Genomic DNA, 24,828 nt, shown 5'->3' with positions numbered 1-24,828 from the left:
AGAAATTCAGTGGGTTAAATTCTTTCCCTTGCAACTCACATTCACACATGCCAGCATGCATCTGAGGCTCTAAGGGCAATAAGCAATAAATATCCATCAGGATACCCAACATATGCTGCCAGGGTCCGGATCTTTTAGTTTAACACTGTGGTAAAATATCAGATGAAAAGCGCCCCAGCCTGGAGTTGTCAGCAGGGATCTTTCAGGCCTTGCCTAAGAAAAATGCAGGGACTTTACTGACTTTTTCTCCAGAAGTGTTTGTATGCCAGCCATAGCGATGAGGAAAATGAAAAAAAAAAAAAACAATTAGACAAGGAGGGAGAGTAAATATTTTGAGAAATGACTACTGGAATTTAAATCTGACATGAAGTGTACGGCCAAACACATTTACGCTGTCAAAAGCAGATAAGTGTAAAAATATATATGTTAAGGTACTCCATCTATTTAACAAAGGTGATTTTTTTTAGCTATTCATTTTTTTTTACTTTTATTACTTTTTTGGTCCTTCAATAATTCATTGCATTGCTCAACAACAAGGATAGCCTGATAGACCGGGATCAGTGTGAGAGTCTTGTCGTCAGGTATGAGCACTGTCCCAACGAGCGAGAGACCGTTATGAGCCAAAACCAATGTAATATACAGAGAGCGCAAGAGAACGGCAAGGTATTAGGAAGCAGAAGATAAAAAAATAATTAGAAAATAAAAGAAAAATTCACCCACATCTCCCTACCCGCTGTCTTATTTTCAGCTGTTTTTATTATTATTTTCCTTTGGAAATTAGCGCAAGTAAGCGTAAAAATGGGCACGAGCCATTCTTTCATGTTTGTTGAAAAAGGAGAGCAAGGTATTGGGTAACAGGAGACAAAAATAATTAGAAAATAGAATAAAACATCACCCACATCTCCCTACTCACTGTTTTTATTTTAACAGGACGATGCTAAAGGCAGCTGTAACAGATGGTTTTTCGCTGGTTAAGTGTGGATTTAAAGGGAAATAAGCATGCAATCGGAAAATTTAAAAAGAATATGAACATGCACAATAGGGACACAGATATGAGCAGCATGCACACTAGAAGCTCAGGTACTGCACTAAAATAACTCAGAATTCTGCTCTAAGCATCATGTTTGTGAATAATTAAGAAAAACTGTGTGCCAGTTTTTAGCACTTTCTTTCTCGTCTTTTACCTTTTTATGCTTTATTATCATTTTGTAATACACAGACAGAATGAGTGATGTATGTCCTTATGAAATCAGAGACTCTTTCCTCAAAATCCGAACACAAGTGGTCAAAAGAGATGTGATCGGTTATGTGAATGGATCACACAAAATGCATCTTAATACCAGTGTACACATGGCCTCAGTTGGGGACGAATGGTCTTGTAGTTGATACACTACAGTCCTGTATTGTGCACACTAGCACGATGGAAAACAAGACTGTAACTACATTTCCATCCAAGGATTTTTTTGGGGAAAAAAAAGCGCATCAAAATAAAGCTGATGGAAACGCAAATTATCTACACATTTTCACAAGTGTCAACATAATATTTTTCTGTTTAAGTTTAGCGCATAAATCCTATGTCGACACGTCAATTGTCATGAAAAACAAAATAATTAGGCTAACATACAGATAAAAATATACATAAGAGAAAAGGGATATGAAGGGAGTAATTAACTTAAATGAAGAAAAATAAATCATAACAAGTGTACAGATATAAAGTCATAAATAACAGAGCTATATGGGGTCATATGATACCAACAGTTATATAAAGACACTGAAATTTGTTCACACATTCCAAGTTTAGATGTTTTTTTTTTGCAAGAGGTCGTAAGAGTTTTAATATAAATTCCAACATCACTTTGAAAAAAACAACTGCAGATTGCATTGGCTGTTATGTAGGGAATAGTGTTTCTCAAGCATTTCATGCTATCAAGTGCTTATTTACATATGTAAAAGGAAGAGAAATGTTTTTTTTTTGTGTGTGTGTTTTTTATTTTTCATTAGAAAAGAACATAAGCACAATTTTGTGATTTGAGAAAAGTGAAGAGGAGTGTTGAAGTTTTAATGTGTTTTTCGGACACCACAGCCCCGCGTTTCACAACAGATTTTTTGCAGGAACAAATAAAATTACATAATGTGAACGGATTGTCTATATTTTAATTCAGGAGTGTAATATAGGATTACAGGCTCACTAATGCCACCAGTTCTGTTGTATTTTGCCTAGTATTTCAATCAGTTTCTTTTAATAATCATAGATGCAGACCAGTTACTTCTCCAATTCTACATAGTCTTCTGATATTTCCTACTATTGCTATGATGTGAAATTAAACAGTAAGCTGGCCAGTTTCAATAAATTGTCTCAATACTCTCTACATTTTACACAAATGTGGGGACATATGGGACGCGAATGGTAGGCTACACAATTTGCAATATACTTGCCGACTACAAGTAGTGTAGTGTACACTTGGCTTAAGCCAACAGAAAAAAAAATCCTTATTGTTGAGCCCTGTATTGTATTCACCCTATAAACATACCGTCATTATGTACAACCCACACATACCAAACATTCTTAATCTTTAGGAAATGTGACTGATTATTTGGCAATTCAAGTCTCTTTTGTGTAAACTAAAAAAATATGAACCTACTTGCAAGCAAAATAAAGCAAACACCATCTAAAGGCTTCACTGCCGGAAAGACTGTATTGTAAAACTCAGGATGCACCTAGATTGGCAGAAAATCCCACCTTGCTAAGTATCCAGTTTCAAAAAAATTTCTTTCAGGGGTGGATCTGTATAGGTATGAGAGTCTCTCCCTCTCTTTCTCTTTTCTAGGGAGCAGCTAATCTCCTCTCAGGTTTAAGATTCCTCAGCTAGATGCTTTGAGGAGAAGGAAGTGAAGGATGGGTAAACTGCGGGACTCTCACAGGAGGGATTAGAATGACCATATATCATTGTGACAAGCCTTTTCAGCAAGTGACAGGCCACTAGGCCCCGTGTGTGAGGGAGATCCTGTGACACTTCCTGTCACTCACTGGCCAGTCATTGATAGGACTAAAAATTACCTTTATCACACTGTCGGATTACCTTACTGACACCAAAGCACATTGATGTAAAATAGTGTTGGAAACCTTATGAAACCAAACAGGTTTTGAAAACATTATTATGTTAACTATTAGAAAGATAACATACTATTTAAATATCCCAAACTTGGGTTAGGGTTTTTTTTTTTTTATTTATTTTTTTTTTCATTTTTCTCTTTCTTTCTTTCTTTCTTTTGTTCTATCTATCTATCTATCTTTAATATCCATATATTTATCTATCCATCAATCCATCCACCCATCTGTCAGTTCAATCCATCCATCCATCCATCCATCCAATCTCCAATTCTATCCATCCATCCATCAATTTACCCATCTTTACATCCTTCCATCCTATCTCCAATCTCTCCAATTCTATCCATCCATCCATTTATCCATCAATCCATCTTTACATCCATCCAACTATCTTTACATCCATCATCCATCCATGGCTTGAAAAAAATAAAATCCACCTTTTGGAGTGGCCCAGTCAGAGCCCAGACCTTAACCCAATAGAGATGCTGTGGAATGACCTCAAGAGAGCTGTTCAAACCAGACATCCTTAGAATATGGCTGACCTGAAGCAGTTCTGTAATGAAGAATGGTCCAAAATTCCTTCTGAACATTGTGCAGGTCTAATCCGCAGCTACCGGGAGATGCTTTGTTGAGGTTATTAGTGCCAAAGGCAGATCAACCAGTTATTAAATCCAGGGGTTCACTTATTTATCTATCTATCCATCCATCCATCTATTATCTCATCAGTCTTTATTTTCTATCTCTATCTATCTATCTATCTATCTATCTATCTATCTATCTATCTATCTATCTATCATCCACTCACATACCTGCCTTCTTACCTACCTACCTACATCTCTGTCTCATTGTCAGTAAGAGCTATATAACCCTTAAAATTTTGTCAAGCCAACATTTACAATTTGTTTTGAAAAGCTTTCCTTTTCCAGTTTATTCTTATTACTTCATAACATTTCTATCGCTCCTGTGTGGCTCCTAGCGGAAAACTTCATTCAGCCTGGATTTAATAAGGACTTAATTGAAAACTCCACACATTACAAACATACTATGGAAAGACTGAAAGAAGTTATTTCCAAAATGAGGTCTTTTACTGAACGTTTACATCACACAAACACATCGCATTGCTCTCTACGTGAAGGGTAATTAGCATGAAATAGCCAAGCCACTTGGAGGTCCATAACATGGGTGTTCCTGTCACAGCTCTGTTGAGCTTATTAAAGAATCTGTCAAATTCTATTCAAACTCCCTAAAATAAATCTGCAAAAATGCAATAAAATAATCAAAAACCTTAAGCAACGGAAAACGTATATTTGTCACGGACCAAACTGGACACAACTAAGGTAAATAGTTCTTGAAGCAGAACTAAGCAAAAGCATAAAAGTTCCTGACACAAAATACAAGATATCTTTAATAATGAAACTGAATATGTATTCACAAGATGTTTACCGATCCTTATCAAATGCCAATGTTCTCAAAACAATTAATCCTCAAAAAGGCAACATGGCAAGGAAAAACAACCCCTAAGATTCCAATCAACAATCTTCTTGAAAAACTGTAGCAACATTATTCCCAAATGTCATCTCCTATTTACATCACCAAGAAGCTTTTCACCGCAAATTTTTAAAACTGTAAAGTAAACAGTCAGAAATTTTAAAGTATAGTTTTATGCAATGTTATCATTAGGATGAAGTGTATAATTTCTGTGGCAATACCGTCACCAAACAATATTGCAAGAAAGACAGTTTAGAAGAAAAAAAAACTCTACCAAAACACTTCATCTGTCTTCCATTATTCAGCAAAAAAATTCAGATAGTGCAAGCAAATAAATGATGCAATCAGTGGCCGCAATTTATTTTAAGTGAAAAGGAAAAAATCTAATCAGTCTACGATGGCTTATTTATAGTTGTCCTTGCATAATAAGCCAACATGATCACATGGGAAGTCTGCATGTTGTTTCCGAGAGTTCCAGTACCCAAGGAACGGCCACTTTATGCCAACTCACTGACAAGCAGCATCTCTTATCTGACATTCTTGCATCTGCTCGAGCATGTTTACCTTCCCCTGTGGCATTACGCGTTCACATAATCAGTGACAAGTGAGATTCAGAGGTTGCATTTTACTCCACTGATGGTTAGGTTTAGGGTTTGGGTTGGGGGGGTTACAGTTTATAAAATATGCATTCCTCCATCAGCCTGTACAGCTGAAAAGAACTTGCTTCACAACTTGCTTCTGGCGCCTCTTTGGTGTCTTGTAGAAGCATTGATCTTACTGGGTAAATGTACAAGAGTGTCAGTTATTTTGCTATTTTAAAATTTCCTTACAGAGATTACCAAAACCTGACTCTAAAAGTCTTCAGATCGTCTGTTCCATAATCAAACTCCTTAGATATTGAACTGTATGAATAATGCCAGTGCAATAGCTAATTCAGGATAGTAACACGCATTGGAAAGTGTATATATATAACCATTACATCAGAAAACTGCCAGGACTAGCAGGAGAAAATGTCTGATGCTTTTTACCGACGTGCACTGAATCTCAAAAATTATCTGGATAAAGTACTGAATTAAGAGGCATGACCGCTAATTTAAAAACCTTCCATCACGTTTGAAGGTAGTTGGGCAAAGCAAGACTTGGCAGCAATTTTGCAAAGCATGAATAAGCGCATCTGGGAGGAATTATCCTCATTATTACCGGCCCAATGAGAGTGATTTATGCTTGGTCTTTATCTGCACTTCCACTATCTCACAAAAATAAGCATTTTATCACGATGAACACACATTATCATTATTCCCTCCTGTATCCAACCATTTTTTTAATGGGGACTGCAGCCAGACGGGGCACATTCACACATCGCTCTAAATGACACAAACCTGGGCCCCTGTCATGGACTGAACAGGCACTACAAAGAGTCCAGCATGAGTCACATCTGTACAAGAGCCTCTCTGGCCCCACACTGACAAATGTAAAGTGGAGATTTTTAATTACTTCTCATGGTGACGTCAACAGGAGACACGTTTCAGACCACTGGCAAGGCACGGAACCAAAGCTCAGAGACCTTTTGTCCAAGCCAGATCAAGTTCTTTCAGAAGACAATCTAACATCTACTACAGTTCGCAGATGCACTCTGGACTTCACTAGTTTTAATTAGTTTATCCAACAAAAGATTTAAAAATGGATTTGCAATTTAGGTCATTCTTTGACATTTACAATTATGCATTTGGCAGAAGCTTTTATCCAATACGAAATCTCTACATTTTATCAGGATGTGTGTTCCCTGGAAACCAAACCCATGAAATTCGGCAATGAAGGCATCATGCTCTACCCATTGGCCTACAGGAAAAAATGTTTTAGGTAGCAATATTTTCTTCAGAATATCCTGACAACACAACAGGATTAAGGTGAACTCAGTGAATACATGTTTTGGTCTGCTATTCAGTTCACAGTTCAAATTCATTCATTGGTCTCTATTGATCTGAATCTGGCTTATGCAGGTCATTCGTTTCCTAAATGTTATTATTTTAAATAGAATTGATTCCAAACTAGGGATATGCCACGGTGGTTGACTATTTGACTAGTCATCCAACAACTCGCTAGTCGATTAGTGTAGACGACTACTAACATTAACATTTTAAGTAGTGGGTTTTAAGGGAGACACAATTCTCAAATTAACTGAGAGACTCAACTTCCTGAAGAGTGTTTCTGTGTGATTATAGCTTGCTGTGAATAACAGTTAGCACAGTATAAACCTCTGCAAGAAGTTTTGTCTCTTTATTGCTTTAAATTTGGTCCATTTATGCACCGCTGCTGTTTCAGCCATCAAAGCGCCTCATCAACAATACAATTCAAGACGATCACTGTCGGACATGATATCCTCTGCTGTGAGTAATGTTCTCATATTTGTGAGGTGCTCTGGAGAGATTAAAGTCTTTTTGCTGATTCTGTCTGACACTGCTTAAATAAATAGTTGCAGTAAAAAAGGTTTAAACTGAATGATGTCATGAAGTAGATGTGTACCCGCATAATTATCTTGCAGGTCTGGATCACCCTGAGACTCCCAAGTGCTCTGGTTACATTGAAGCTTGTCATTCTGCATTCTGTATGTGCATAAGCGGTTTTGTGCTACTCTTTATTGGAGCCTTTCTTATTTCTTCTATTACTTTGATGTTAAAGTTATTTCGCCTACATTTTTGTTGAATATTCGTTAGTTACCATGTTGAACTGTTACTCTTAGCATCCGTATAGCCACACAATTTGAGATCTTATTCATGTCTGTAGCATAAATTGGGTTTGTTCAAATCCCTAACCCTAAGTATGAGCAATAGTAATAATGATTACTATTGCTATATATTACATACTTCAGCGAAGACCACTAATAATCTTATAAAGATGGGAACAATTACCTTGGAATGATCAATCTGAATTACATAAAGCAATATATTTCCTTGTATGGCTTCAGAGGCCAGACCCAAGTAGGCTTTTAAATCATCTGCTTTTTGGGTATCGACGGACCACTTTGTCATGTTCAGCTGAACCTGTAAACAAAGGGGAAGAAAGCATCATTTTAACAAGACAATCATCCACTGAAAACAGGAAAAAATAACCCCTTTATGATTAAGGCTGGGAATTTAACGATTCCGCTTCCGATTCCTCTTAACAGTTCCGGTTCCTAAATGTTTCCAGTAATGATTCCAGTAATTCTTTTAGTACCTTTTTTCAAAAAGAATTATTTGGAAATGAGAAATGCGATTCTTACTGTATTTACTACCCTTTGCTGTCTTTTACCAAATAATGAGATAATTTCAGATTTCTACAGAGCAGATATACCAAATCAGAAATAAATGTAATACAATTATTGTAAAAGGTGTGTTTTCAGACTTTTTAGAGACATAATTACAATTCAATAATAGATCCTGACTATATTTTAAATAAACAAATATAAATCAACAAGAAATGTGATAGCATATTTCATTAATTCATTTATTATTTTTTATAAAATTCCACTTATTACAACAAAACTCGTGCATCTTTAATTATACATTGTCATATGACAGTGCACTGCACTGCTTGATTTAATAGACACAGGTCATCATTAAATAAACAGTAACAGTTCCAGAGACAGTTTAGAATGTGTTTTGTAGCCTAATGTAGGCTTGTGAAACTTCAACAGTTCTTATTTAGTTTTGAGTTGGACATTCATAACTTGCACATCAGTATAAGATTACTTGTATATCCAACTATAAATGGAAGTACTGTATGTTTCGTGCTGTAGATTAAAAAGAACCGGCTCATTTGAATCATTCTTTTGGGATCGGTTCCCAGCCCTATTTATAATCCCTATCTAATAGTAATAATAAAAAAATAACATTTAGAATATTGCTGTCAAATAAGCCAGTTGAAAGTACCTGAAAGTACCCCATACTCTCAAATATTGCATATGCTCTTACACTGAAGAGTTTAAAGACTTTTTTAGAAACATTCAGCACTCTCTTTGTATTTTGACATGTTGTGCTCCCAAAAAGCAAAAACCAGCTCTTTAGCAAAACGTTTCCATCACAACTGACCCAGAATGAACTGATCCGTTAAATTAATGCAATTTCTTTTTCCGTGAGCTTACCTCACAGTTTCAGAAAGATGTGGCTTGTATGCACAGTACGCACCAAATAATAGCAGGTCTTACTCGTTTTGTAAATTGCTTGAAGAAAAACATTTCATATTCATACTCTGATTCTAATTATTATTATTTTTTTTTTTTATATAACAAAGTATCTTTGTAAACATCAATTTCGAGGGGTTTCTGCCACTTGTCAGCTGGTTAGGCTGAGTAACCAAAAAAAAAAAAAAAAGCAAATATACCTGTCCTAGTGATAATAAGAACAAAGCATCTGTGAAATCCAAAAAATGAGTAAAAACATAATGATGGACAAAAGAAGTTATCCAACATGGCAATGGAGGAAATGGTCAGGCACATATACTTCCATTCTGGAAAGTCTGGACTCCCACAGTGAGGTACCACTGGATCCTGGCCTCAGAACTGCAGAAGCAGTGATGCTGTGTTTTCAAAACACATTTAAGAGGCAAGGTAGTCAAGGTGTGAGAAAGATGACACTTCCAGATATTAAGATCTTTTGAGGACGACATGCCGGAAGAGAATCAGGGAACAAAATATCTAGGGTTTTCCATCTCCCAGCAGTGCTGTTTGGCAGATGTGAAGCACAAATTTTTTCTCATTGATTTTACTTTGACCCCTTAGATTGTGTTTGGATTGTATTTTTGTTAAGGCACTTGCTCAAGCTATCTTCAGTAATCACTAACTTAAATTACCACCATTACACACAAATAACAGATTAAGTCATGGCTACATCTTTCATTGTTAGAGTTCATATACACTAACATCTAGCAGTAGCAAGTCTCCATACTTGCTCTGTAGCAGCAACAGTGTAGCAGATTTAGTCCGCTAAAACCAATACACTATCAATATGTCACAACCACATTAAAATGCTAAATCTTTCTGAAGGTTGTCATGACTGAACTCAGAGTAGGCAATTCTCAGGTTGATTTCCCCTATGAGTTTAAACACTGTGGCTTTTTAGCACTATCAAAACATTGCTGTTTCTTTGAGAGTCTTGTCCAGCCGACACAGAATTGACCTATCCACCAATGGCATGAGTTTAAGGATGGAAAATCTATGTTTCACACCAATGGCAACAGGTCTTCTCTCATTTCTGTGTGTGTTGAAACACTGAATGTCAATGATGGCACTACACCAACAACCCAAGCTTACAATAATCAATTGGTACAGTCACAAGCAAAAAATTTATTTAAACAAGATCTTAAGAGGACGTTTTGCCATCTGAGACCAAGGTTGCTTCTGTCAATGGGGTGTATAACATACCCAAACAATAACAACTGGATATAAATGAGAGTGATTTGTGTCCTCAAAACATTTCACCATTTCTAGGACCCCTGAGCAGTTTGATCCATTCACCTAAAAATAAAAAAATAATAATGTTAAAGTTTTAAAAAACTAATTTGCACATGGGCTAAACTTTTAACATTATGCCTGAAAATACAACTATGAAAATTCTCAGCACAAGAGATTACTGGTACTTCGATATACAGTGGACCCAAAAAATATTTGGGGCACCCAAGCAATTAAGGTAATTTTAGGATGTATGAAGTCAGTTCCACTCAGTTTCACAAAGGTGGTCATTTCCAACATTTATAGTGTGACTACAATGTCCAAATACTTTTTGGGGCCACTGTATGTATAATCTGGCATTGTAGTGCAACATTAACTTGAAAATACTATGTGTACATGCAAAGTGTTGATGTACAGATATCTGAATGAAGTTTTCAGTTTTTGACAAGGAGTCTGAATTACTTTCCTTTCCATATGGAATGATGTCTGTCACCATCTGACAAAAGCAGAAAAGAGCACAAAATTAAATAAGCAATATGACAATCATGGCAGTCCAAATGCTGATTCACAAGTCATTATATCTTGAGTCGTCATATCTTACTATTAAGATATAATGACTCAACATAGTTTTTTATAAGAAGCAAAACCGCATCACATACAAGCACAGGTGCTCTACACAAAATCATATCTAGATAGGAATCTAAAATGAAAATTCTGCCATTCATTAAATATTTTTAAAGTTTAAATCATATCATGGACTACTTTTATGGTGCTCTCCTTTGAAGCTTGACAGCACATGGTCACTATGAACATTATTGGAAAAATAACATCATACAGGTCCTTTAATGTAAAACATTACAAATGGGTTACAAATGTGTACAAATGGTGTGCCTGCCCCTGGCCTCGTCTAACATCTTGTAAAGAGATGATATAAACAGAAATAAACAGAAGCGCTTGGACTCAACCTTGACAAGAAAATTGAAAATATGATATGGTTATTGGAAACACATGTAGGGACCTATTTGCGCTTGAAAGATAACCAAGTGTGGCTTTAGGCGAAAACCAGTTCACTGTGAGCTGTGGATTTATGTGGATTATTCTGACATGTGAACCAGGTTGGGCATGAGATTAGAGAGTTTACAGGTTAGCTGAGAATAGGGACTTTTTAGACTCCATATTGACCAAAACCAAAATAAATTAGTCCAACAAGCAACACCTGTATGCCCTCACACAAATCTGGTTATGCTATAATTTTTCGATACATTTACAAGCATATATCCTTTTTGAATGTGATTGGGGATTTGTAAATTATTCATCAAGTGAAATCTGTTTTGACTGAGAGGAGTTCACTTCTAACCACAGTTACGCACTGCAAATTTTAGGCTGACAATCTAGAAGGCTCGTGTCTTGATTTAATTCAAAGTTGACGTAGGAATACATTACAGTCAAAGAGTTATGCAGGGTCAGTGAAATGCCATCTTACCAGGATTACATTTAGTCAATGGAATTTTATAGTCTCCGATGGATTTTACAGTGGAAATAAAGAATTTTTTCATGTGTGATTTACTTACATGGCTTAAGCTTATATACACACTACATACGTGCTCTCAGCACTATATTATCTTAAATTCCCACAGCTGAGGAATGTGATCACTCAGTCATGATGGACTACATTTCATATAAACCTCACAGTTGAGATCCACACCTTATGGTACATCGATTTGGACTTTAAAGCTGAAGTAATTTTTTTGATGTTCAAATACTTTCTTGTATCCCAGCTTTATATGCAGAGACAACTATGTAAGTAAGCCATTTGTAGGTTGATTTCCAGAAAGAGCATCAACACTCTGACTTAGTGATGCTTTCAAAACAATGTTCTATTTGTTTGAGCATCCCGAGAATGAAAATTCAATGGTGTGAATTTGGGGCAGGACTACCTGCTTGTCCAACCAATGAAAGATGGAGGAAGTGTTCAGGAAACCTGTTTAAAAACAGTAATTACTTTAGCAAATCTGATTGGTGACACAAGTGGCACAAAAATTAAACTTTCAGCTTTAATCTTCTATTTCCAAGCAGAACTAAGAAAACATGTTCGCCCCAAATGAACATGAGTCTTTGATGAAAACTAGATGGTAACCCCATATTCTCAGTAAGTTCTTATCTACATTATACACTGGTGTAATTATTACATCTTGCTAAAAGGATCACCTTATCTTTCTCTGTTCTTTATACCCAAGAAATGTATCCAGAGCCAATGGTACCACCTGCACTCTTGGAATGGGCTCAATTCAAGTTCCACATTGCTGAAACGGAGACTCTGTAATGGGGGATTAGATTTACAAATGGCACTGGGACAAATTTGATTCCTCATCTGTAATCTCTGCCTTTTCTTTCATCTCCCTGGAGCTCGAAAAAAAGGTTATGTCGAGTCGCAGGAATAGCCCAGGAGAACTGACCCTGACCAGCACCTGGGGGAGCGGCAACATCTGGAACCAATCAGGCCGAGATGAACACTGCGTGGTCTCCTGCACTCATGTTTGCAACATTATCAAGAGGAGGACATGTTCTTGACACCACTTGATGAAGGACTTTGGAAGAGCTATAAAGGAAGATGGGCTTCCATGGCACGGCGCCAGAATGAAACACGTCTTATTTCCTTTCTGTGAGTGCAACAGAAGATGGATCTCCTAAAGTATCTAACAGTGAGAGCTACAACATGGAGACATGACTGAAGTTGGACTGGCTCCAAAATTAAAGTGGAATAAATGGGAAGGTGGTCACACTTTCACAAGACACCTTATCCATTTCAATGAGTACATCTAATGGCATGGCTAGAGAATCCCCCAACCATCTGTGATTTCTCATGCAGTTGTAGGGCAGGTGGAAGCTTAATTGGTGAGGGGGTGGTAGGAAACTGGGGTGGAGGCAATGGAGATGGAGGTCTTCTTAGACTAATGACTTTAAAGGTCTAGATATGCAAGGATTCCAAGTTTGCTGGAGGGTTTTTTTGGGGGGTTTTTTTGTAGGTTTGTTTAAAAACACTGGAACCAAATTACTTTCATGATTTTCGGTTCTGTTAACGGTTCTTGAACATCTTCATTCCTCCATCAACATGACAACAGAACAGAACTCCGTAATGAAATACAATGACTATGTTTATTGTACCACTACTAAATCTGCAACGCCATGGCAAAATAAATATTTTAACTTGGGTGAGAATTTACACTCTGAATTGAATGTGTACAGAGAGAAAGACTAGGTGTTGCGAAAAACTACATATTCAATAAATAGACAGCGCATCTTTCAATGGCTGATTGGACTTATCGCACGCCACAACCAGTACAGTCCAATTCGCGAACAAATGGCTTTAAAATTAATTGGTCAAAACGACTCACTTTTGCCATGGCGATGTAGATTAAATAGTTGGGCAGAGCATTTTACAGGTTTCTGAATAAGTCTAATGACTCACTCACTGTAACAGTCAGTTTTTGATTTACTCACTGAATCACATGTCATTACTTTCATCATGTTAAACTCGATAATAAACCAAGAACTGTGTGTACTTAGGGCTTGTGAGACTTAAATTAGTGTAATTACTGACTGGTTGTTCATAAGACATGTACAACCTCAATTCCGAAAAAGTTGGGTTAGTATGGAAAATGAAAAAAATCAAAAAGGGATTTGTAAATTCCATTCACCCTGTGCTACTGTATAATAAAATCACTACAACAACACTTTATTTTATGTTTTACCTTGTATATATTTTTAATTTTTTTAAGTATAACCTCCAAAAAAAATGGGGACAGTCAAGAGTTTACCACTGTGTAACACCACCATTTCTTCTAATAACACTTATTAAGCATTTGGGTACTAAAGACACAAGTTCAGCAAGCAGAATATTTTCCCCATTCATCCAGTATGCATGTTCTCAGCTTCGCAACTGTGTGGGGCCTTCGTTGCCATATTTTGCGCTTCATAATTCAGCATACATTCTCAATTGAAGACAGGTCAGGACAGATCTAGTACCCGCACTCTCTGCTATGCAGTAGGGGTTGCACAACTACTCATTTTTAATATTTATTCTTATTAGTCGACACAGCTTGATTCTCATACCTAACCCCAAGCAGAGACTACTTATAACAGTGAGTCGAGGCAGTAACAACCACAACAATAAACCAATGTCATTTTTACCTTACCATGTTCTGGGTTGCCAGATTTTTCTGGAGTGTTCTGGCAAGCTCGATAGCTTCTGCATCAGCTTCTGTGATGATACATGCTGACATCGAAAGAGTCTCTAAAGGGGAAATTAAAGGAATGCTTATGGACTAAACAGATAATAGTCTACTACAGCACAGATACAAACTACAGAGTCTCTTTGATATCACTGACATTTTACATTAGAACCTTAAAAAAATTATCTTTCTTTGTTCACACCAGTTTTGTTAAGTTTGTAATAAAATAAAACAAACAAAATTGGATTATTGTGTGTGATCTTTCTTGCATGAGAGTTCCTGAAGAAACAATGGGTTACATGTAATGTAAATAAGGAAAAAAAGGAAATCCAAATGTGCAATTAAAGACTTCAGGGATACAGGATTTTCAAAAGCTTCTCTCAGATTGAAGGGCATCAAAGTTAATTATAGGTCTTAGTAAAAATCTATGCATTTAAAGTAAACTCATGGATAAACAGCTCTTTAACAACCTTTCACCAGAGGTAAGAGCAGGGATATAGTGGACTAGGCAAAGGAAACTTAGCTTAACTCAGAAAGTTTAAATGCTGCCAGAGGGAACCTGTATTGTAAAGACAGACCTCAGAAAGCAGTAAGGGGCCTAATACTCAGCCAAGCTGCTCTTTAAAAGGACATTTTTAAGCAATTTGTTGTTTTATTCCACTTAGTTGGCATTATGGAAATGGGTTACATTCCAACAGTAGCTTAATGCATAAGTTGAACTGACTGCCAAGGTTATAATCTTGGAAACTTCACAAAATTCATGCACAGCATCACAGTCACATACTGTAAATACGCACAAACATAGATGACGAAACAGAAGAACTTTGAATTTCACTTCAATTTTTCATCCAAACCCATAAGCTGGCTATCTATTTGGTAACTCATAGGTCATATTTAGAATTTCTCAGAATTTCCCCTGTTTGTATATAAAAAGGACAGTGTGTGTTCATCTTGAAAGGCTGAATGTTTGCCTTTATGTTTCTCAATCTCTTTGTATATTTATGCACAAACACACACACACACACACACACACACACACACACACACACACACACTTAAGTAACAGTTTCATTTTGCCAAAAAGTGTCACTGGCTGTGTAAAACAGTGTCCTGACTTGCCCAGTTAAAATGCATCATCAAACACTAAATCAAGTCTGCTGTAACACCAGTGAATGGTGATATTGTATTCCAACAAATGATCAACATGTGTGGCCTTTATTTTTTAGATAAAATAAACTAAATAAATTACCTTTAATAATAGCCCCTACAGCTGCAAGATCTCTTCTGTAGGTCACCTAAAAAGGAAACAAAGCATGTTTAAGTGCTATAAAACTTCATATAAATGGATTGTGCCAAATTAACTGTTTGTGCATAGCAGAAATATGCTAAACTGTGACTGTGTATAAGTTTTGTGATTGGACAATCTGTTAGCTGTGATTTACTAACTTTGAACTTTGAATCTCCAAAATCACATAAAGGCATCATAAAAATAATCCATAAGGCTCCAGTGGTTAAACCTACAAAAGTGATATGATAGGTGTGGGGGAGAAACAGATCAATATTTAAGTCCTTTTTTACTATAAATCTCCACCTTTAACTACCCTTGACCTGTAGGTGGTGATATGCACAAATAATGCAATCGCCAAAACAAAAACAAAACAAAACAAAAAAAAGAAGAAGAAGAATGTGGAAATGAAAGTGAAGATTTATAGTAAAAAAAAAAAATGACTTATTGAATATTGATCTTTTTCTCACCCACCCCTATTCTTCTGAAACGATATTCTTTTTCAATATTCTTCTGAAAAGTGCTTCTGAAAATATGGATTAAACCACTGGAGTCATATGGATTACTTTTATGCTGACTTAAAAGTACGTTTTAAACGTGGACCTACAAAGCTGAAAAATTCTTCTAAAAATCTTAATTTGTGTTCTGCAGAATAAAGAATGCTATACACATCTGGGATGGCATGAGGGTGAGTAAATAAGAGAACTTTCATTTTTGGGTGGACTACCCTATCATTTGAAACCTAACAGAACTCTCTGTATGTATATCAATCTTTAAAATAAATACAACTTGCTTTGATATTTTGTTCTATAATGCATAGACATTCAGGCATTTTCAAGTGTGGTTTAGGTGTCCAAATACTTTTTGAGGCCACTACATTTGACATAAATCATACGTATGGCAGCAATTAAAGCCAAACCTTAAGTCCCTTACTTTCCACAGAGTCGGTGGTCCCTCTATGAGCTTTGCATTTGTGCCACAGTAATGCACAGCCAAGTGTAGTCACTCTGTGCCAAACTGAAAGTCAAATTCACTGCACTGAAAGGATAAACCAGGACAAAATTAAACAAGAAGCTTTCCAGTTCAGTCTTGTTTGTTAAATACTGAATGAATGCACACTTTTTGATAGCTATGTAAAGAGACACTAAAGACTATTAGCTAAATCAAAATGTAAATAAATGCACAAGAGATAAGGAGGCTTCTCAAAATGGTAACATAAGCCAAAACTGCACACATTGAGTGCACATTAAACTTTTAAAGGTTCACCGTGTATCAACCGTCATTCAACTCTCATTCAAACACCTGTGGATGGATTAACTCTTGGTTCATAAAGTACTTTTTCTTACAGAAATAAGCATTGATGCATGTGAGAATTTTGTACAAAAAATGCCCCTTATTCTGTTAACACACTGAAAAAACTCTGAGTTTTTGAAGCTAATCGCTCTAAGACAGCGGGTGGATTACAGGGTCTAAATCATGCCATCTGAGACAATAGGAGGGAAATATCTACAGCCATATTTCATCCAGGGTGGAGCGAAGAGCTTAACTTACAGGGCTCTGTAATTTCAAGGCAAATCCTTTTTTTTTTTTTTTTTTTTTTTTGCAGAGTCCTGCAATCATTTAACCTTTGGCATTTTTTGCTTTTCATCAACGCATAGCCAGTCCCTCACTAGGTTGGATGTCTTTTCTTTTGTAAAGCACTACCAGCTTCCAAAGACTCAATGGATACCATGCTGAAATGGCATCAGTCATTTGGAAGCTACTACAGAGAGACTTTTGACATATGGCCTTTGGCTATGTCCAAAAACCTGCCTGTGGAACGCTGTTTTATTCTAAACACCCACCTGAGATGACCCCTATTGTAAAAAGCGTCAACCCCGATGAATATGACATAAAAATGAAGTATGGACTAGCTTATGTCATGCAATAGAAGGGTCTTATAGAATACTGGGTTTAAAAAGCAAGGAGTAGAATATAAATCTTTGCAGACATTTCAGTGTTGGGGTAGCAGAAGAAAAGCTCCAGAAGAGTTGGGGTGTCAGATAACGCCAGAGTGCGTTTGATGCTACCAATCATTTAGGCTTGCCTCATCTTCAGTATATCTTCATGTCAGTGTCTTATCTTTTTTTACAATTAATTGAGAAAAGACAGCTGTGACTTGACACAGAAAACCGATGCTAATGTTCGATATTACAGAGCCAAAAACAACAAGACTGTGAAATCAAAGTCTCTAGATTTCTTTTGAACACTTCTATCTGTTCCTGTTATGTAAAGTTTGACTAAAGGGTTAGTAAACTTCAAAGATAATGAAGTCTTTACGGCAATAAATGCGGCAAAAACAATGAAATGAATGGTAGATTATAGATGGCCGATATGGACTGGCTGTGCCAATACCAATATCTAGAGAACAAGATAGCCGATGACTGACATAATGCTAATATATATCAGGGCTCCAGACTGCGTCTAAAAGGTCGCATTTTGTAATCATTTTTCCGGCCGCACTGTTAAGACTACCAGGTTGGCTGCAGCATTCTGTAGCATTAAGAAACATCAAATGGCATGCGTTCCTAAAAGCAGAACTGTTTAAAAAGCACTATCCCCTACTCAGATCAATTATCAGCATAGCTCAATTTGACAGAGCAGCGTGAGCAGTATGATTAAACTAGTTAACAAAAAATGGTTTAACAGCCCAGCCATTCTAAACAGTATTGACAAGGAAAATGGTAGGAAACATTGTGCCATGCAACTCCACACTTACAAACAATTTACTATAGTAACATTAACTGTATTTTTGCATAAATGTGGTATATTCATACTAAATATTATTATACAATTTATAAAACTGGGAGTAAGGGAATATAAATTAGGCTAATTAATTTCTGTTACTGTTTCTAAATGCATAGTTTGTTTTTTATAGGTGTTACCAAGGTAGTGAGGAGCCATAGTCTTAACTGTGGTTGTGGTCTAATTGCAAATACCATTCTACTGTGGGGGAACTATATATGGAAGATCTATGTAATTTTTCATAATTTTCATGGACCAAGCTATAAGTATTTTATTTGTATAAACTCTGTTCTAATGCTCTTTGATTGTTGGAAAAACTAATTTGCTTTGTTTGCCATCAGAAATTCCAAGTCATGACTGTACTTAATCAGAAGTCTCAACTTAGTCGCAGTCAGAACATTTCAATTTAGTCATATATAAATTAGGTGTATATACATGAACTTTTTATACATGCAACTTTTGTTAATATCAGTAAATTTACATCTGCATTCCAATTCAAAATCAATACTTTACTGTCAAATGTGCATTGCGACACAATTTGCAATATTATTGGTAACTGCACTTATTTGTGCAATACAAATATAATATTACTGTTATTATTTGTTTCTATTTTTAGGAAGAAAAAAAAAAATATCCAGTGCTACCAAATCAGGTGCTGGTGCCACTGCTTTCAAATGTTAGTATGGAGCCCTATATACACTGTTATAGTATTTATTGACCCGAAATCGCTCACTATCTTTAGAATTTCTTCTCCTAGCAAGTACTGTTGCAATAGGCTACATTTTATGTAAACATATAGGCAACATTCGTTACAGTTTTGAAACAGTAAACATACAGTTTTAACAAGGCAGGCAGCCCATCAGTACACTAGAGTGGAACAGAAAAAAAAGCATTGACTTAGAGTTTATGCACTGAAACTTTACTTGGTGCAGAACACTCTGGAATAATATGAAACAATGCAACAGTCCCCTCTTTACAGCCTGAATTTGTTCAGAACGTTGAATCTTTGTCACACCTGCATTAAAAACGATCTAGACACAGTGCAAAGAATGAAACAGTGCACATACGTTTTTGAAAAAGTTATTTTTAACTCGACAAGGTGTTTAAACAGTGCCGAACTCTGTTTCCCCATCGGGATCTGTTTCCCCTAACAGATCAGTATGGGTGAACAGTATCTGACGGTAACATTCTCCGCTGTCAGAATGCGTTCCCCCATGCACAAACCTAAGCATAACCCTTCCCTACCTACCCTAACCTACACTACCCTACCTACCCTAACCATAACCATAACCCCATACCCTATCGGGGCTAGGGGGAAACAGATGGGGAACACAATTCAATACAACACCGGTCATGCGCGAGACTCTAAAGAAACCGCGAGACATGGCGCAACAGTCAAAGACATTCGTCCAGCATGTGTTTACATAGGAAAACAATGGGAAAATAGAACAGATGCGTGAAAAAACACGTTTGGTGTGAACGGCCCCAAACTCGTCCGTTCTTGCGCGTCTGTGAGTGACAGCATGTGCACGAAACAAATTCGGTAGGCCTTTTTATTTTTTCATTAAATACAAACCCGAACCCGACCCAAACCCGAAGTCCTACTTGAAAAACTGACCCAAACCTGGCCCGAAACCCATCAGGTTCTCGGGTCCCGTCGGGTTGCAGACCTCTAACCTGGAGACACGTGTAACAAGTTTTGTAAAAATATATAGTCACATTTTCACTACGACACCAGGTTGCAAATATATGCACAGTGTTTATGATGTTAATTTGATTCAGATCCTAACACAGACGCTCCATATGTTCAGAATGGAATACTAGTTTACCACTTACTGAATACTTCACAAAATGCATTGCAATTAAGTGTATACTGCATTTTATTTTTCAGAAAAATAGCAAGTGAAACAGTATGCATTACGCAATCATAAACTTTTCAAACAATAATATGCTATATTGTCATCACATGACTTAATCACGTTGCATGTGAATGGCACCCATCATTTTAGAACATTATACATTACTTTGCATTTTTAATTAAAAAAATTTTTGGCAAAAACAAGCTTGCCATTCCTATATATTGAGAGATAGCAGTAAACTAATGAAGCCCAGCTGAGCACTACCTAGTGAAGATCCTCCAATTGGTAAAGTGGTAAAGTAAGTGTTTTCATAGCATATGATAGCTTCTATTTCACACACATGCACATATCTCTCTGTAGCCTGCTTTAGAATGTCTTCTTCCACGGCTTTGGGTGGCCTGACTTTTACTCACCCCCATGTCAGGGTGTTCTGACAGTTTGAACATTCATCTCCACAAAAATTGCTGGGAGTGTTTTAAAATAAATTATTCTGCATGACAGACACCCAAAACAGCTTTACGTATATTTTAATCGACCCTTAACTTTTTCTGGCTTTTCATGAGCAAACCAGATAATTACAATCACTGATTAAAAACAAGCAGAAACACGAGGACTGAATAACCAGAGACACAGGTATTTAAAATGTGGGGTTTAGGAGTGCTAATCTATCATAAAAAAAATATATATATATATATTTTTTTACATTCATTACTTAGGAACAATCAGTTGCTGTTCCTATACAAGTTCTCCTGGGCAGCAATCAGGGTTTCCATGTTACTTTACAGGACATTAATAAAACTAAAACTAAAACTGAGATGCTTAAAAGCTACAAAGCCAAAGCCAACCAGGCAGTCCATATTAGCAACAGTAAAACCCTTACTTTGAAGCAAAATTCTGATAAAAGGAAAAACGAAGTGGTACAAACCCCTTGCTCTTTAGCTGCTAAGGTGATTTTTAGAAGAATGTCTTCTTCCACAAATGGCCGTACAGCATCATGGATGATGACCACTTTTGGTTTGGGAGTCAATGAGACATCTGTACTATTGCTGAAGGCCTGAAGTCCATTGAAGGTAGACCTGTGTCTGGTGGTTACCCCATGGACTACTTCTACCATTGTGTGATTAAACTGTCTGACAATATTCAGCATCAAGTCATGGTTCTCCTTGGCAGTAACAACAACAATTTTTCCAATCCATGATAATCTGTGAAGAAAATACAGGACAGAAACACAGGTTTCATTTGTCCATTCTTAAAGGGTTAGTTGACCCAAAAAAAATCTGTCTTTGTTTACTAACTCCTGTGTTGTTATAATCCAATATGACTTTCCTTTTCTTAACACAATTGGAGAACTTGTGAAAAAAATTTGCACTCAGTGATGTCATACAATGCCAGTTTATGGTGACCACCTCTTCAAGCTTCAAAAGGATGCAAAAGTATAATTCAGAAGTCTAATAAATTATTCAATGAGACTCATGATTGTTCTGTAAGCATCCAATAAGGTGTGGTGAGAAACAAACTGAAATCTAATGTATTATTTAGTAAAAATGTTGACCAACCGTTGCTCTCCTGTGTGCATTCAGCACAGGGCATGAGAGCAGAAGTTCACGCAGCCACCTCTCGCAAGATGGAACATGAAAACTCGTTTTGTTTATGTAAAAACAGGCCCACCACAGCGATACTAACAACAAAACCCAACACAGCTGCACACAAACTCTTCAGACATTTAGTAAGATCTGTTCTCTGGTTTGTGTACAGCTGAGTTGTGTTCTGTGGTTAGTATCACTGTGGCGGACAAGTTTTTAGATTAACAAATCCAGTTTTCACTTGAACGCCCCATTTCGCGAGCCGAGGCTGTTTGAACTTGCTCTCGTGCCCTGTCATGAATGTGCACAGGAGAGCAACGGTCGGTCAACAGTTTCACTAAATAATACATTAGATTTCGGTTTGTTTCTCACCAAACCTTATCGGATGCTTTCAGAATAATCATGAGTCTCATGGAATAATTTATTCCATTAGACTTCTGAATTATACTTTTGCATGCTTTTAAAGCTTGAAGAGATAGTCACCATAAACTGCCATTGTATGACATCACTGCCCTTACAAAAATCTAAACTAGACGCAAACTTGCTGCTCGTTATTTTCACATGCAAATGAGCTTGTGATTCGACGCAAATGTTTGCAGCTCTTCCATGGTTTCGTCTGAAGACGCGCCTGTGTTACGAGCCGAAATACACAGTCTTATCGTGAAAAACGCAATAGAGATTGTGCCAAATTGTCAAGCACAAAAATGGTTTTTACAGCCATTATTTTCTTGTTCCAAAGAAAGACGGCAGACTTCGGCCAATCCTGGATCTGAGACATTTAAATCTCGCACTCATAGAGCGGCCATTCAAAATGATTACTCAGAAACGGATTTTATCGCATGTACGCCCACACGATTGGTTTGCGTTGATAGATCTGAAGGATGCGTCCTTTCATATCCAAATTGTACGACATCACAGGATGCTTTTGAGATTCGCGTTCGAGGGAACAGCGTATCAATTCAAAGTCCTGCCCTTCGGACTGTCTCTGGCTCCTCGCACATTCACAAAGTGCATCAATGTGGTTCTCGCCCCTCTGAGACTGAGTGGCATACACATCTTGAACTACCTCGACGATTGGCTGTTACTGACGCAATCAGAGGCTTTGTTATGCCAGCACAGAGACTTACTGCTTCAGCCATTCTACAGTGTCTGTCTCAGTTCAAACTGGAGAGAACTCTTCCACTAAAGTTGTTTCAGAAAGCATTGGGATTTATGGCGGCATCTTCAGTGCTGGCTGAAGCGCAGTGTGCCACTACGTGTTTGGCACCAAGGGTGCATGTGCATCACTATATCCCGCCACTGTATAGCTGCTTTAGCACCATGAACAGCTCCTGCTTTTACCAGTGAGGTGTCGCGCTGGGGCAAGTTGTCACACAGCGCCTAAAGCTACCGGCTGTATTTCTAGTCTTAAAGACTTTTCAGTCAGAAATAGCAAACTGTCATGTCCTGGTTCGCTCAGACAACATGACAGTTGTGGCATATATAAACCGCCAAAGTGGAATTCAGGAATTCAAACTGTATTGAGGATTTGGGAAATATTTGGCAAAGCAGAAATCGATCTATTTGCCTCAGTGGAGAATACCCACTGTCCCCTCTGGTACTCGAAGTCCCAAGTTGTCAGGTGGAAAGTGGTGACCACGGATGCTTTCAACACAGGTTGGGGGGTGGTGTGCGATGGACGCCCGACTTTCGGCACCTGGACAGTTGCGAGGAGGGCGTGGCACATCAACCGCCTAGAGCTATCGGCTGTAATTCTAGCCTTAAAAGCTTTTCAGTCAGAAATAGCGAGATGTCATGTCCTGGTTCACTCAGACAACATGAAAGTTGTGGCATATATATAAACAGCCAAGGTGGAATTCATTCACCGCATCTGTTGAGACTGACGCGTCGCCTCCTCCTATGGAGCGAGCATCATCTCCTCTCCTTGAGAGCAACATATGTCCCAGGCCACCTGAATTACGGCGCGGGCCTACTGTCACGCCAAGGGGTGATACCAGGCGAATGGAGACAAACTGTACTGAGGATTTGGGAAATATTCTGCAAAGCAGAAATCGATCTATTTGCCTCAGTGGAGAATGCCCACTGTCCCCTCTGGTATTCGAAGTCCCAAGCCCCGCTAGGAACAGACGCAATGGCACATAAATGGCCAGCGAAACGCAAATATGTATTTTCCCCAGTATGCCTTATTCACTCTGTCATATGCAAAGTCCGAGAGGACAAGGAAATGGTTCTATTAGTTGCGCCGAAATGGCCCAACCAGCCATGGTTTCCAGAAATGATGGAGATGCTGTACAGCTCACCATGGGAAATAACACTGAGGAGGGATCTCCTCTCTCAGGCGCGAGGCACAATCTGGCATCCCCAGCCCCAGCTGTGGAATCTGCATGTGTTGCCCATGAAAGGTCACACTACATGCACCAGAAATGACATGATCAGACATGAACACCATTTTACAGGCCAGAGTACCATCCATGAGACACCTCTAAGCACTAAAATGGAAGGTGTTCACCTTTTTGGTGTCTCTTACATGGCAAGGACCCAGTAAACTGCCCCATACATGAAATTCTAATATTTCTTCAAGAGCGAATTGACGCAGAACTCACCCCGTCAATGCTCAAAGTGTATGTGGCAACTATATCCGCATATCACGCACATGAAGCCGGCGCCTCTATAGGCAAGCATGATTTAATCATAAAGTTCCTTAAAGGAGCAAGACGATTAAACCCACCTTGGCCAGCTACAGTCCCGACTTGGGACTTAACTTTAGTCCTAAAAGCTCTCGCAGGGCTCCCCTTTGAGCCTTTGGACACTGTTGAACTGCGCATGCTCTCTGTTAAGACCGCACTACTGATGGCTCTGGCCTCAGTAAAACGGGTCTGTGACCTGCATTCACTATCAGTCGACAATTCATGTTTGGAGTTTGGCCCTGGTCTTTTAAGAGCCACTGTCAAACCTAGGAAAGGCTATGAACCCAAGGTCCTAACCACACCCGTCAAAGCGCAGGTGGTTCACCTTCAGGCCTTCTTCCCTCCTCCATTTAATTCGGATGAGGAACAATCA

General features: G+C 37.8%; 1 pseudogene; it reads right to left on the bottom strand.

Moving 5' to 3' along the window:
• LOC127429635 (D-ribitol-5-phosphate cytidylyltransferase-like) overlaps positions 1–24,828 on the bottom strand; it is a 43,369-nt pseudogene that overhangs the window by 15,824 nt on the left and 2,717 nt on the right.

The sequence above is a fragment of the Myxocyprinus asiaticus genome, chromosome 39 (assembly GCF_019703515.2).
Source record: "Myxocyprinus asiaticus isolate MX2 ecotype Aquarium Trade chromosome 39, UBuf_Myxa_2, whole genome shotgun sequence".
NCBI classification, from domain to species: Eukaryota; Metazoa; Chordata; class Actinopteri; order Cypriniformes; family Catostomidae; genus Myxocyprinus; species Myxocyprinus asiaticus.
The sequence above is the reverse complement of the archived record's forward strand: the minus strand, read 5'-3'. Positions and strand labels throughout refer to the sequence as shown.